The sequence below is a fragment of the Myxine glutinosa genome, chromosome 1 (genome assembly GCF_964187855.1).
Source record: "Myxine glutinosa chromosome 1, kmMyxGlut1.1, whole genome shotgun sequence".
Taxonomy (NCBI): Eukaryota; Metazoa; Chordata; class Myxini; order Myxiniformes; family Myxinidae; genus Myxine; species Myxine glutinosa.
Window position 1 is genome coordinate 327,846,903 of NC_136261.1, and position 12,141 is coordinate 327,859,043.

General features: G+C 38.5%; 1 protein-coding gene across 2 annotated transcripts in view; it reads left to right on the forward strand.

Moving 5' to 3' along the window:
• The window catches only part of LOC137411734 (uncharacterized), a 51,893-nt gene that overhangs the window by 13,177 nt on the left and 26,575 nt on the right, over positions 1 to 12,141 (forward strand). For both annotated transcript variants that reach the window (XR_010981392.2, XR_010981393.2), the window contains exon 2: positions 9,903 to 10,050. The gene's annotated coding sequence lies outside the window, so the exon portion shown is untranslated. The remainder of the gene's footprint in view (positions 1 to 9,902; positions 10,051 to 12,141) is intronic.

Consider the following 12,141-nt stretch of genomic DNA (forward strand, 5'->3'; position numbering starts at 1 on the left):
CAAACCAAGTGAAATCTTGGCAGCTGAAGTTGTCAACATGTCTTTTATACTGGCTGGAAACAAATAAATAATTGGGAGGAGCAAGTGAAGGAAGGAGCAAAGATGGGATTGGTCACATGAAGAAAAGGGGAGGAGAGTAGTAGGCTTGGTTGAGCAAAGTGTGGGTGGGAGGGTTTAGCGCAGTGGGGATTGGTCGAATGAAATATGGGGGGAGGAGGGATCGAGAAATGGGAAAATGCAATTTGATAGGTTGAGTGAATGTTGGGATGGGCAGACTCCCTTAGTACAGCGGATAAGCTCATATTTTAACAAATTGTGCATTTTTTGAGAAAAGCATGAAATTTCTAGCATAGTTAGTATATGCCATAAGGTTTATTTTCAGATGTGGAGGGAAGTCAGATTTGACCTCTGAGGACCGTGAGAGGTCAAATCCAAAATGGCCACCAGTCCACCGGGTCTAATGTTCAAACGCGCTTATAGGTGTCATTTCCAACTAAATTGGGGATGCCCATTCATTTGGTGATACTTTTGCGATCGCCAGAACTCAAGGACATGCATTTAGGTCATGGTCAAGGTCAAATTACGTTAAATATCTTTTTATGATACTGCAGTTGGAACTGCTATTGGAAAAAGTTCATTTGAACTTTTAAAACTTTATTTTTTTTAGGTACAGGGATAGGTACAGAACACCCAAAGACCAGAAATTATGAAAAAAAAGTGTTTACACTGCAAGGAATGATGCAATAACCTCTGAAAAAATAACTGTAGTTAACCAAGTATGTCCACCAAAGCTTACATTAAATCAAGTGCAATGATGAAAATTGGTAATGATCTAAATCTAACAGTCTCCAGAACAGAAGCACAGTGCAGTGCACTTGAATGCAGCTTTGGTACACTTGCAGCGTCCAGTGCACCCTTTCTTGCAGCCACAGTCGATCAATTCATGGCACGATTTTGATGCTTCAGGAAGAGTGGTCCAAAGAGGCTGCCACCCAGTTGTCTCCTTTGTCCAGCCCCAGTCAGGTGGGTCTGGCATCTCTGGATCCATGACCAATGCCTGGTTACAACAGTTGGCCTGGTAGCAAGTGCGATTGATGTGCTGCTTGAGTGTTGCCTGGGTTGGAGGAATGTTCTCTAGAGTTCTACACTTCTGTGTGAAGAGCTGTTTCCTGGCATCATTCACTTCCGTGCTCTCACTGGTTCTATCGTACATCAGCACCACAAATCGCTCTAGCAGTAACATTGAGCCTTCATGGACCTCATTTGGCATGCTTAGGAGTTCATTGAAAGCATCATTCACCTCTGGGCATCCCCAATTTAGTTGGAAATGACACCTATAATGTTTTTCTACACTATTTGGTTCCAAAATTAAGCGCGTTTGAACATTAGACTCGGTGGACTGGCGGCCATTTTGGATTTGACCTCTCACGGTTCTCAAAGGTCAAATCTGATTTCCCTCCACATCTGAAAATAAACCTTATGGTATGCACTAACTATGTTAAAAATTTCATGCTTTTCTCATAAAATGCACAATTTTTGTGTTTATCTGCTGCACTACCTGCTGAGTGAGGTCTGCATATTAAAATATCCTTAATGAGCAACATATGTTGTACACCGCTCCTTTCCTATGCCATCTCCAGGCGCTGCATATCGTCATTGCCGGGCACCGAAGGGGGCTCGGCAATGACGCACGCTGAAAGGGAGTACTCCGTTTTCACTCTGTTTGTTTTCTTTCTTTCTTGTTTTCTTGTTTGTTTGTCTGGGCGATATCTCAGCCATCCTTTGAGCTAGGAAGCTGAAATTTTGGCACAATAGTGAGCAAGTCCTTTGTCAAGAAACAATAAACCCTTATCAAACCAAGAGGAAAACACTGAAAATCAGGAAGAGCACACTGACAGATACACAACAAAATCCTAAATCAAAGTCCTAAGTGAAAAATCCTGGTACAGTCGAGATGTACAAAGAAAATGTCATTAAAAAAACACACCAAATACACCAGCATGCACAGTATTTTTTCTTTTTTGATTAATCAATTAATTGATGAGTTATTTAATTATTAGCGATTAATTAAGTACTTATTTAATTAATCAAATTTCCTTTCTCTTCTGACCATTAACTCAGGCACCTTTTGAGTTAGAAAGCTGATATTTGGACTTGCCAATGACCAGGTGATTTGGCTGCAAAGGCTATTTTTGATTTATTAATTAATCAATTAATCAATTTATCGATTAATTATTTAATTATTCGATGAATTACTTTTTAAAAAAAAAATCCCCAGTAACAGATTCTGATGAAATGGTGGTGGTTTATGTGATCTGTGACCAAATTGATTAATAATTTAATTTTTTAATGATTATTATTTATTTATTTTCATTCTTAATCATTTATTTATTTTCTTTCTCATTTGGCCAATATCTCAGGCACCTTTTGAGCTGGGAAGCTAATATTTGGACAGGACAGTGACCAATTGATGTGGCTATCAAGGATATTTTTGATTTATTGATTAATCATTTAATTGATTAATTATTTATTGATTAATCGATTAATTATTTATTGATCAATCAATTAATTATTTAATTTTTTATTAATGCCTTATTTAATTAAATTTCTAAAAGATACATCTTCGGATGAAGCACCAGTGGTTTAGTTATGCCAACAGCCAATAGATTAAGAAAATATTTTGTGATAATCTTTTATTGATTTTAATTATACAATTAATCAATCAATTAGTGTACACCTCTCCCTCCCAATGCAGCCTCTATGAGCTGCACTGCGGTATTGCCGGGTGCCGGAGGCGCCCCGGCAATGCCGCACTGTAGGCTATTTAATTATTTGGCATGGGGGCGGTGTACTTTGAATGTATCTGTACTTGTTTGTTGTACACCGCACCTTTCCTATGCCATCTCCAGGCATTGCAAATCGTCATTGCTGGGCACCGAAGGGGGCTCGGCAGTGACGCACGCTGAAAGGGAGTACTCAGTTTCACTCTGGTTTGTTTGTTTGTTTGTTTGTTTGTCCGGGCGATATCTCAGCCATCCTTTGAGCTAGGAAGCTGACATTTTGGCACAATACTGAGCAAGTCCTTTGTCAAAAACAGTATTTTTTCTTTTTTGATTAATCAATTAATTGATGAGTTATTTAATTATTAGCAATTAATTAAGTACTTATTTAATTAATTAAATTTCCTTTCTCTTCTGACCATTAACTCAGGCACCTTTTGAGTTAGGAAGCTGATATTTGGACATGCCAATGAAAGGGGGATTTGGCTGCAAAGGCTTTTTTTGATTTATTAATTAATCAATTAATCGATTAATTATTTAATTATTCAATTAATGACTAAAAATTTTTATTTTTTTTAAGTTACAGATTCTGATGAAATGGTGGTGGTTTATGTGTTCTCTGACCGAATTGATTAATAATTGAATTTTTTTATGATTATTATTTATTTATTTTCATTATTAATCATTTATTTATTTTCTTTCTCATTTGGCCAATATCTCAAGCACCTTTTGAGCTCGGAAGCTAATATTTGGACATGAGTGACCAAGTGATGTGGCTATCAAGGATATTTTTGATTTATTGATTGATCAATTAATCAATTAATCGATTAATTATTTAATTATTCGATTAAGTACTAAAAAATTTTTATTTTTTTCCAGTTACAGATTCTGATGAAATGGTGGTGGTCTATGTGTTCTGTGACCGAATTGATGAGTAATTTAATTTTTTAATGATTATTATTTATTTATTTTCATTATTACTCATTTATTTATTTTCTTTCTCATTTGGCCAATATCTCAGGCACCTTTTGAGCTGGGAAGCTAATATTTGGACATGACAGTGACCAAGTGATGTGGCTATCAAGGATATTTTTGATTTATTGATTAATCATTTAATCGATTAATTAATTATTTAAATTTTTATTATTGACTTATTTAATTAAATTTCTAAAAGATACATCTTCGGATGAAGCACTTGTGGTTTAATTATGCTATTAGCCAATTGATTAAGAAAATATTTTGTGATAATCTTTTATTGATTTTAACTATACAATTAATCAATCAATTAGTGTACACGTCTCCCTCCCAATGCCGCCTCTATGAGCTCCACTGCGGTATTGCCGGGCGCCGGAGGCACCCCGGCAATGCCGCGCTTTAGGATATTTAATTATTTGGCATGGGAGCGGTGTACTTTGAATGTATCTTTACTTGTTTTCTTTCTTGTTTTCTTTCTTTCTTTCTTTCTTGTTTGTCCGGGCAATATCTCAGCCATCCTTTGAGCTAGGAAGCTGAAATTTCGGCACAATAGTGAGCAAGTACTCTTTCAAAAACTGTATTTTTTGTTTTTTGATCAATCAATTAATTGATGAGTTATTTAATTATTAGCGATTAATTAAGTACTTATATATTTCCTTTCTCTTCTGGGCATTATGCACCTTTTGAGCTCGGAAGCTGATATTTGAACATGCCAATGACCAAGTGATTTGGCTGCAAAGGCTATTTTTGATTTATTGATTAATCAATTCATTAATTAATCGATCAATTATTTAATTATTTGATTAATGACTGAATTTTTTGTTTTTTTAAGTTACAGATTCTGATGAAATGGTGGTGGTTTATGTATTCTATTAGCCAATTTACTAACTATTTAATTTTTTTATGATTATTATTTATTTATTTTCATTATTAATCATTTATTTATTTTCTTTCTCATCTGGGCAATATCTCAGGCACCTTTTGAGCTAGGAAGCTAATATTTGGACATGACAGTGACCAAGTGATGTGGCTATCAAGGATATTTTTGATTTATTGATTCATCATTTAATCGATTTATTATTTATTGATTAATCGATTAATTATTTATTGATTAATTAATTCATGATTTAATTTTTTATTAATGACTTAGTTAATTACATTTCTGAAAGATGCATCTTCGGATGAAGCATTAGTGGTTTAGTTATGCTATTAGCCAATTGATTAAGAAAATATTTTGTGATAATCTTTTATTGATTTTAATTATACAATTAATCAATCAATTCGTGTACACCTCCCTATGAGCTGCACTGCGGTATTGCCGGGCGCCAGAGGCGCCCCGGCAATGCCGCGCTGTCGGATATTTAATTATTTGGCATGGGGGCGATGTACTTTGAATGTATCTGTACACTTTTGTTTTCTTTCTTGTTTTCTTTCTTTCTTGTTTGTCCGGGCGATATCTCAGCCATCTTTTGAGCTAGGAAGCTGAAATTTCGGCACAATAGTGAGCAAGTACTTTGTCAAAAACTGTATTTTTTGTTTTTTGATTAATCAATTAATTGATGAGTTATTTACTTATTGGCGGTTAATTAAGTACTTATATATTTCCTTTCTCTTCTGGGCATTATGTACCTTTTGAGCTAGGAAGCTAATATTTGGACATGACAGTGACCAGGTGATGTGGCCATAAAGGATATTTTTTATTTATTGATTAATCATTTCATTGATTAATTATAATTTATTGATTAATCAATTAATTCTTTAATTTTTTATTAATGACTTATTTAATTGAATTTCTAAAAGATACATCTTCAGATGAAGCACAAGTGGTTTCGTTATGCTATTAGCCAATTGATGAAGAAAATATTTTATGATAATCTTTTATTGATTTTAATTATGCAATTAATCAATCAATTATTGTACACCTCTCCCTTCCAATGCACTCTATAAGCTGCACTGCGGTATTGCCGGGTGCTGGAGGTGCCCTGGCCATGCCGCGCTGTGGGATATTTAATTATTTGGCATGGGGGCGGTACTTTGAATGTATCTTTTCTTGTTCTTCTTTTGTTCGCACCAGGCTCTGCGGTGCCAACGCTCTCCCAACTAGAACGCCACTCAGTAGAGCGCATACTCCCGCCGTGGGTTTAGTTGGAATAATACGTTTTGTTTAACATCCCCTCTCCCCAAAACAATAAATGAAAAAGAAAGTAAGCCCTAACTGTCAGAGAATTTATTTTGATATATCTCGGAATTAGAGGAGAAAAACATCATTTAAGAATAAGAATAAAAGCTTTAATGCAGTAAAACAGAAAAAATCTTTCCCAAAAAAATGTCCAAAAAAAAATCCTGGATCCGGAATAATATCCTGAGCTTCACCAAAAACTAATCAATTCTTCCTTATCCCAAGGGCAATCATCCCACCAACTTTCATCCAAATCCGTTCAGAACTTTTCCAGATATCTTGTTCACAAACACACGAACACACACACACACACGCGGATACGAGTGAATGCATTACTCCCTGGCGGGAGTAATTATGTTTGGAGATTTCAGGGACATGTGAAAGTCACTGACTATTTCAATGTAAAGCTTTTTTAAACCTTGTAACAATTAAGTGGATATGTATTTTACTCATGTTCGATACTACAAGGACATCTGAAAGGTTACTTACTTTATACAATGTAAATGTAAACTACAAAAAACTTCATATATTTTACTTATTAAACTTTTAAATATAATCTTAAAAATACCTGAGTTTTGCAAGCACATCAAATTCCAAACCTGCATGTTATCCGTAATTCATTCCTCTTTAACATTTTTGTTTCACAGGATTTTAGCATAACTGTCCTGATAATTCAGTAGATGTTTATAATTTTAATTATTGCTTTTGAAAAAGATTTACTGGGAACTCCTGACAGTTTTTTTTTTACTCAAAAGGCCAGAAATAGCTCCCCTGCTGAAGCAAACTTGAATGCAACTGTATGAATTACAGGTATTTATTTCCGAATTGTTGCCTAGTCTTGTTTTTGTAAAACCCAAGACTGCACACAATTTTTATAGTTCCATACACAATTTTCAAAACCTAGTTATAAGATTAACTTGTATATGAAGAGCAAGACAGTGGGAAGAAAGAAAGGTACATGTGAACCCACTTCAATGGGTGGGAGGGAACACACCCCTCCACCCTGCCCAATAATTTATGAGTATTTGCATTTCACGATCAAACAATGTTCGTTACAGACTCCATATTGAGCCGATACCACAGCCACAATGAAAACAAGTTTGCCCAGCAAATCTATATAATAATAGCGTAAGGACTCGACTTTGTTATCCCTTTTACGCCGCACCCAGTGACCCGATGCCCACGGCACTAATGGATTTACCATCTACGAACCGCGCTCTTTGTTTATCATGTACAGACATACTCGAAAAATCTGAATTCGCCGACTTTGGGACCCAAAAGCATCCGATTAACGGCCGATACGACGCCATATTACGACGCCATCGTTTTGGCGTCTGCTGGGCGAAGGCGATGCGAGCTGTCCGCTGATTGGACAGTCGAGTGGTGTGAACATGGGTGGTGTGAACCAAATGGTCTTTTTATTCCCTTGAACATTTTAAATTAGGATATATAAGGAAACGTCTTTATCGTCATTTTAATAAAGTTAAATGGAGTGACGTTGCGATTCTCTGGTCGTATTCAACTATATGTGAATTATATAAATAACAACTCACGGTCTGAGGTAACTCGGCTAAAAATTATCCGATTTGCACCAAATAAAGTTCATGAATGGTTGTACAGACCCCTACTTCTCACTAAAAGTGGAAATAGATTGTAAATCGGAGTTAAAACAAGCCCGCAAGGTCGCTCCGTGGAGCGGCCTGCACGTACTCAACTATGTGTGAATTATATAAACTAGGGCATTGCCCGTACTATATCTATATCTAAAATTATATCCCCCCCCTCTATTTACATGAAATGGTTTGGTCCAAAGCGAACGGCTTGCGAGTACGGTGACAATCCCCCCCCTCTATTTACATGCAATGGTTTGGTCCAAAGCGAACGGCTTGCGAGTACGGTGACAATCCCCCCCCTCTATTTACATGAAATGGTTTGGTCCAAAGCGAACGGCTTCCGGAGTTTGGTAAAGAAATCGCCATCGCGTGCACAAACGCGCAGGAAAGCGAATGAATCGCAAATTCGTTTTTATTAGTTTTAAAACATAGTTTAACGCCAACATAGTTTGCAAACGTGAAATAAATGAATACGCTCTCAAATGTGCCATCCGAGGCAGAGTGTGTCCGCCACGTTCGGCACACGCGATAGTTCGCTGCTCTCTGATTGGTTGAATCGTTTTTTGGACATAGCTCGGTAAGTAATTGTCCGATTAATATGAAACCTTGAAAAGGCACATCCTCGGGTCCCCAGCAATATACCTGGCAAGTTAAAAGTATATCGGACCCGTGGTTGTCGAGAAACAGCGGTCACAGACAAACGTACAGACGTACAAACGTACAGAGATTACTGGAATTATAGATAGATAACAACTCGACTAAAGGTAACTCGGTAACTAAAGGTAAAGGACTAAAGGTAACTCGACTAAAGGTAACTCGACTAAAGGTCTGAGGTAACTCGTCTAAAAATTATCCGATTTGCACCAAATAAAGTTCATGAATGGTTGTACAGACCCCTACTTCTCACTAAAAGTGGAAATAGAATGTAAATCGGAGTTAAAACAAGCCCGCAAGGTCGCTCCGTGGAGCGGCCTGCACGTACTCAACTATGTGTGAATTAATATATAAATAACAACTCGCGGTCTGAGGTAACTCGGCTAAAAATTATCCGATTTGCACCAAATAAAGTTCATGAATGGTTGCACAGACCCCTACTTCTCACTAAAAGTGGAAACAATGTAAATCGGAGTTAAAACAAGCCCGCAAGGTCGCTCCGTGGAGCCGCCTGCACGTACTCAACTATGTGTGAATTAATATATAAATAACAACTCGCGGTCTGAGGTAACTCGGCTAAAAATTATCCGATTTGCACCAAATAAAGTTTATGAATGGTTGCACAGACCCCTACTTCTCACTAAAAGTGGAAACGGAATGTAAATCGGAGTTAAAATAAGTGTTTGTTTTGTATCAAGCAAATGCACGTGGAGCATGCTTGCGAGCGAGCTGCGTTCTGGAGGTGACGTCACATGGATTACGTCATCGGCTTTGAGGTATGGGGCAGAATTTTTAGGGGCGTTCCCAAGTGGTTCGGTTTTCTTTCATTTTTAATGTTTCAGAGTGAATAAAACAAAAAATCAATGCCATATTTGAATTCACCATAAAAAGATATTTAGATGACATCAAATGCATTTTAAGTGAGATTCCGTGGCTGTGGACCTTTAAGAGCTATCTATATAATAATCTATATAATAATAGCGTAAGGACTCGACTTTGTTATCCCTTTTACGCCGCACCCAGTGACCCGATGCCCACGGCACTAATGGATTTATGATCTACGAACCGCGCTCTTTGTTTATCACGTACAGCCATACTCGAAAAATCTGAATTAGCCGACGTTGGGGCCCAAAAGCATCCGAATAACTGCCGATACGACGCCATCTTACGATGCCATCGTATTGGCGTCTGCTGGGTGAAGGCGAAGCAAGCGGTCCGCTGATTGGACAGTTGAAGGCGACAGCAAGCCGTCCATTGAGTGGACAATCCCAGAGTGGTGCTATGCCGATTCCTATTACGAATCCATTCATTTTTCAAAAGTATATCGTAGCGTTGTCATTTAAGTAGATTGCAATAAATACGTTGTTCATATACCCACTCTTCATTCTCATCTTTCTTCCTAACTCTTACTCGGACAAGCAAATCCCCGATGCCATCCATAATGGTACACTCTATCCATACACCACATCCTCCCTTCCGTGGATGTTCCACGGGTTCTGGCTCCTCCCGTGCACCGGGTTTTTCGCGCATGCGCGCGGTCTCTCGGGGACTGGGCCCTGGACCGAGCAGCGTTACCTGAATAAACCTCCGTGTGAGAACCTGACCTCTTCTTATTATTGGCGTTGAGGTAAAACTTCTGCCTGTGAAATATTTTTTGAATACATTTTATCCCATTGTCATTTCTCATCTCCCCACACAAAGGCAGTAACATGGCGGTTCCGCATATGCGAGCCCCACACGACCACATCAAAATGGCTGTTGCGTGTGAGCCCCACGCGTTCTGTTCTATCAACATGGCATGTCCATGTGAGTGACTTCGGATGCAGCAGCTTTGACATGGCAGAGACAGGTGAGCAACTTCATCATGTGTGTGACCCTCGTGGGATGGGGGGATGGGAGCCTCGTATTAGGGGGCCATCGATTCCCTATATATAGCGTACTAGAAATCCCAGAAATTTCTGGTCACGTGGGTCATGGGTTCCATTTTGTATCCGTCGATCGTTCATGTAATAAGCACAAGATAGCTCGGCGGGAGTAATGCATTCGATCGTGTGTGTGTGTGTGTGTGTGTGTGTGTGTGTGTGTGTGTGTGTGTGTGTGTGTGTGTGTGTTCGTATGTTTGTGTGTGTGTTCGTATGTTTGTGTGTGTGTGTGTTCGTATGTTTGTGTGTTCGTATGTTCGTGAACAAGATATCTGGAAAAGTTCTGAACGGATTTGGATGAAAGTTGGTGGGATGATTGCCCTTGGGATAAGGAAGAATTGATTAGTTTTTAGTGAAGCTCAGGATATTATTCCGGATGAAGGAATTTTTTTGGGGAATTTTTTTGGGAAAACATTTTTCTGTTTTACTGCATTAAAGCTTTTATTCTTATTCTTAAAGCCAATTTAATGCATACACATGCATTAAATGATGTTTTTCTCCTGTAATTCCGAGATATATCAAAATAAATTCTCTGACAGTTAGGGCTTACTTCTCCCTTTTCATTTATTGTTTTGGGGAGAGGGGATGTTAAACAAAACGTATTATTCCAACTTGACCCACGGCGTGAGTATGCGCTCTACTGAGTGGCAATGGATTTACGATCTACGAACCGCACTCTTTGTTTATCACGTACAACCATACTCGAAAAATCTGAATTAGCTGACGTTGGGGCCCAAAAGCATCCGATTAACTGCCGATACGATGCCATCTTACGACGCCATCGTATTGGCGTCTGCTGGGCGAAGGCGAAGCAAGCCGTCCGCTGATTGGACAGGCGAAGGCGAAGCAAGCCGTCCACTGAGTGGACAATCCAGAGCATGCATTTGTGCCGGTGTCGGCGATCGTTGTTCATATACGCACTCTTCATTCTCATCTTTCTTCCTAACTCTTACTCGGACAAGCAAATCCCCTATGCCATCCATAATGGTACACTCTATCCATACACCACATCCTCCCTTCCGTGGATGTTCCACGGGTTTCGGCTAGTGGCAAATAAGCATTGATGGAAATGAGTTTTACCAAACAATGTAAATTATAATTAACTTTTTTGAATGCTAATTTACTTCAGACAACCTGGTGCCAGATGTATCATTCTTTGCCTTGAAAACAATATCTTTCTACAACCTATTTATTGAACTCGGTACAAAAACATTTTATACCTATATTTGAGTATTAAAAACAAAATGCAATGAGATTTTCTGAATCATTATTCGATATTGTACAAAATTATTTATCATTTGGGAAGACCCAATCTAATACTAATACTATATTTCAGAGTACCATATATATCGTGATAAAGAAATAATTAAAACTTCACAAAAAATGATTTACCATTCTGTGGTTTTCTACAAAACTATGACAAGAGGTGGTCTAACATTGCCTCTGTTAAGAGTTATATTTTCCCTAGCAAATAAATTTGGTCAGGGTGCCAGCGATAATTCGCCTACTGGAGACAAATTTTAACTTCTTGATTTAAGTCATAAAAACTTGCACACGAGGTGAGTAAGCCCTAAACACACGATTTTGACAGGTTGTGGCTCATAAAAATCACTCGGTTCATAGATAAATTTGCACTTCCACACCCGGTAGCTGAAATTTGAGTGAGACAGAACGTAAGACTCGCAATCATGGCACGGAGAGTGTAATGGCGCTTTTCCACTGCGGTACCGTACTGTAAACCACCGTTTAGAGGCCATTTTTCCCCGCAAAGCGCGGGTTGGCCTTTTCGGGGACCGTGGTAGTTGTTGTTTTTTGGTCCCCTTTTTGAAGCAATGTTTTACGGCCGGATGCCCTTCCTGACGCCAACCCTTTTTGCCGCCTTCAACGACAAACAGGGAATTACCAGTGAACTGGTACTCAATTAGCCGACCTCGGAAGGATGACAGGCTGAGTCAACCCCCCTGGCATTAATTCGGCGATCGACCGAGATTCGAACCCAGGATCCTAGGATCCTAAGC